Source organism: Carlito syrichta, unplaced genomic scaffold (genome assembly GCF_000164805.1).
Source record: "Carlito syrichta isolate Samal-C Ts95f unplaced genomic scaffold, Tarsius_syrichta-2.0.1 Scaffold28908, whole genome shotgun sequence".
Lineage (NCBI taxonomy): Eukaryota > Metazoa > Chordata > Mammalia > Primates > Tarsiidae > Carlito > Carlito syrichta.
In genome coordinates, this window is record NW_006973004.1 from 282 (window position 1) to 4,155 (window position 3,874).

Sequence of the window (3,874 nt, forward strand, 5' to 3'; positions counted from 1 at the left end):
CTGAGATAGCCAAACTAAACTAGGACACAAATCTCCCAACTTCCAGTACAAAGACAACACAAGACGAGAGGTTCTCAACTATCCTGTAATCGTTTTCTATTGCTGCTGTGAAAATTTTCAGTGACTTTAAACAACACAACTTTATTACCTTGCAGTTCAATAGGTCAGATGTCTAACCCGGGTCTTATTGGGCTAAAACCAAAGATGACACCGTGGAGTCTCCAGGAGATAATCCGTTTTCTTGCCTCTTCCAGCATCTAGAAGCTTTGGGAATTCTTTGGACCATGTCCGTCTTCAAAGCCAGCTGTGTTTCATCTCTCTGACTTTTCTTTCATGATTCCATCTCCCTCTGACCACAGATGAGAATGTGGGTCTTTCTTTCTTTTTTTTTTTTTTGAGTTGCGATCTTACTCTGTCACCCAGACTGGAGTGCAGTAGCATGCTCCCAGCCACCACAGCCTCAACCAGCTGGGCTCTGGCAATTCTTCAACCTCAGCCTTCCAAGTATATGGAACTATAGGTGTGTACTACTATGCCCGGCTAATTTTTGATTTTATTGTAGAGATGTGGTCTTGCCAAGTTGCCCAGGCGGGTCTTGAACCCGTGGGCACAGGCAGTCCACTCATCTCAGCCTCCCTGGGATTACAGGCTGAGCCACTTAGTCCGGCTGGGTCTCCATTTCTTAGGATCCATGGGATTGGATTGGTCCCACTCAGATAATCTGAGACAAACTCCTCCCACTACCCCCCAAGTTCTTAAGCACATCAGCAAAGACACTTTTTCCCTGTAAAGTAAGCAATCACAGGTTCTAGGGATCAAGTCCTGGAATCTCTGGGGGTATGGTGCATTATTCTACCGATCACATCCAGTATGCATCCAAGCCACAGAGAGAACGTGGGACAATTGTGAGAGAAGCCTGTGTTTGAAGTGCTGGCTGCTCTCTGCAGATCCACAGGCTTGTCACGACTGCGTGCACACACCACACAAACCTACCTCTGCTGCCTTCTTTCCAGGCGCCATCCTCAGTGGAAAGAGCTGGATTAATTGGTGGAGTGAAACTGAAAGCCATCCCGTCCGATGGCAACTTTGCCATACGTGCTTCCACCCTGCAGGAGGCCCTGGAGTGAGACAAAGCAGCCGGCCTCATTCCGTTCTTCGTAAGTTCAGCAGCATTTGCTGTGTAGGGCACCATAAGAGTCTCTGAGCCCTGCTTGGGCCTGGGGTAGGGCCTAGGGGATGTTAGAACCACTTGGTCAGCTGCTGTGATGGTCACAGGCCAGGTGGTACTTATATTGTCTTCTCGAAGAAGACTGGAGAAAGACTCCATCATCTCAGCTTAGAAAAAGCCAGAATACCCCCGCCTGGTGGATTCTGCTGCCATTTGTGGCATGCTAAGTGTGCTATGTGATGAGGAATGTGTGATGAGTGAACCAAATTAAAAATAAAAATAACTGGCTTTGCTGCCTGCATCAGTTGTTCTCAGCAGAGAGTAAGGCGCATCATTTGTGAGAGGTGTATTGCAAGCAAACAGTGGCAACTCCTAAGTAAAACATTGAACTGGCCAAATAGCACGCTGGATCTCTTATGCACAAATATTCAATTTTCCAGTGGGGAAGAAAGCGTGGGCATTGCAGCGAGAGTGTGGGAATTGTCATAACTCTGATTTGGCTGTGGTAGGATGCTGTGCCTGGGTCTGAGGTTTTGTGTGAGAGCAGTCAGAACACCATGATCATGGCACCACCCCCTGGTGTTCAACCTGGCTGCACATTAGAGGTACCTGGTGAGCTTTTAAAAAATACTGATGCACAGGCCTTGCTCCTGATTAATTTTGCCAGAACCTCAGGGGACAAAGCCAGGTATCAGAAACATTTCACAGCAACTTCAAGATTATTTTGTATACCCTGGATTGAGAGAGAAACAAGCTCAGCCAGACATTCTTCAGTATCTGGACGTTTCTTTTTTTCTTTTTCTTTTTTTTTTTGAGTTGGAGTCTCACTCTGTTGCCCAGAATGGAGGGCAGTGGCACACTCCCGGCCACTGCAGCCTCGACCTGCTGGGCTCTGGTGATCCTTCCGCCTCAGCCTTCTAAGTAGGTGGAACTACAGGTGCACACTACTACACCTGGCTAGTTTTTTGATTTATTGTAGAGATGAGGTCTTGCCAAGTTGCCCAGGTGGGTCTCGAACCCACGGGCTCAAGCAATCCACTCACCTCAGCCTCCCTAGGCATGGGATTACAGGCTGAGCCACTGAGCCCTTTCTTAATTGTTAAAGTAATCTGGGCTGGATAGACTTTGTATGGGCCACATATTGATAACATCCATTGCTTTTTATTTAAGAGTGAATCTTTGAGAAAAGCCTTTTCCTCCTTTTTTTTTGTCAATTCAAGTTAATGCCATCTACTGAATAACTAACATGTGACTGAGGAAGTCATAGAAGGTGTGATGGTACATAAAAGTTTATTCTAATTCAGGGAGTTCACAGGAGAATCAGGAGCATAAGCAAATCATTGTAATAGAGAAGGACTGATAAGGTTTAGAGGTAGTAGAGATGATGGTCAAGACATTTTGAAAGGTGATAAAGAGTCTACCAGTGGATCATGGCATATCTGCCATCTGACCCCAATGTCTTTCTTAGCCTTCCTGTTCTGCTTTATTTTTCTCCACTGCATGTATCATCCCCTACCCCAGTATTTATTTGTTTGCTTCTTCCTTCTTCCCATCAGTAAGAACATGGAGGGAGGCTCTGTTCACATCACTGCTTTACCCCCAGATCCTGAAATAGTGCCTGGCACTTAGCAGAAGCCCAGGGAATATTTGCCGAATAATTAAAAATTTGAAGGAAATTAATTCTGGGTAAAAAGAAAGATCACCCATAACATTTGCACATTCAGTTTCAGCGCACTTTGAAAGGATGCTATTTAGATGAAGTACATTTTTTGAACCCATAGTGTCAATATGAAGACTCAGTAGAATATCATGTCTAGGGAAAAATAAATCTATAGAAACACACTTTTTTAGGTTTTTGGAGAATGAAAACAATGGAGGAAACAGCACATAGCTTGATAAGAAGATGCATTTTATAGCAATTTAAAAAGTCTTAAATAAAATGCAAAGACCAATGCTGGCAAGAATTATTACAGCATTTATTATAAAGTAAGTATTACAATAAAGAGAAGGCTTATATGCCAGTGAGCAAAAAGGTAACAGTCCAGTGGGAAAATATTCCAGATCTATGAAATCAGTTCCAAATACATCATAAAAAGCCAATAAGAACACAAAATCAATTTTTATCCTTTAATAACAAAAACAATGCAAGTTGGTTATTGAGAGAGGTGTGTTAAAATCACACTATGGGAGTGTTGGCTCTGCTAGCTACTGGATCATGCGAAATGGCAGAGGTGGGGAGCACTGAAGTGACTTTGAGCCAGAAGGGAGCGCAGGGAATTATCATGGTGAACACAGAAGGCATTTCCATCAAGAGCACCAGGGACAATCCACTACACAGAGCACCAAACTCAAATACAGCTTCATCTTGAAGGCCTGGAGCTTTGTGCACAAAATTGACTCCCAGAACCACCTCAACTTCCTTCAAATTCATTCCAAGCAAAATGAAATCATGGTTGCACCCAATAAAGACTATTTCCTGATTGTGAGTCAGAATCCCCAACTGAGTAAGCCACTCTCCTGACTACCCACATCATTCCTTAATTTACTACCCCCCAGGAATATTAATGTTAATCATGTCAGCACATAGGCCTGTGAAAATTGCCTTAAAGCCCACTCAAGCCAATCCAGGGACCACAGGTGGGCTGGCAGCTCTGTCGGCCCCACCAAAGGACTCTCTCTGCTGCACCAATTTTCCCCAAAATTCTC

At 44.2% G+C, this 3,874-nt stretch overlaps 1 pseudogene; it reads left to right on the top strand.

Annotated features, from left to right (window-relative positions):
• The first annotated feature begins 3,390 nt into the window (after positions 1 to 3,390).
• On the top strand, positions 3,391 to 3,672 carry LOC110596331 (annotated as a pseudogene).
• The last annotated feature ends 202 nt before the right edge of the window (positions 3,673 to 3,874 follow it).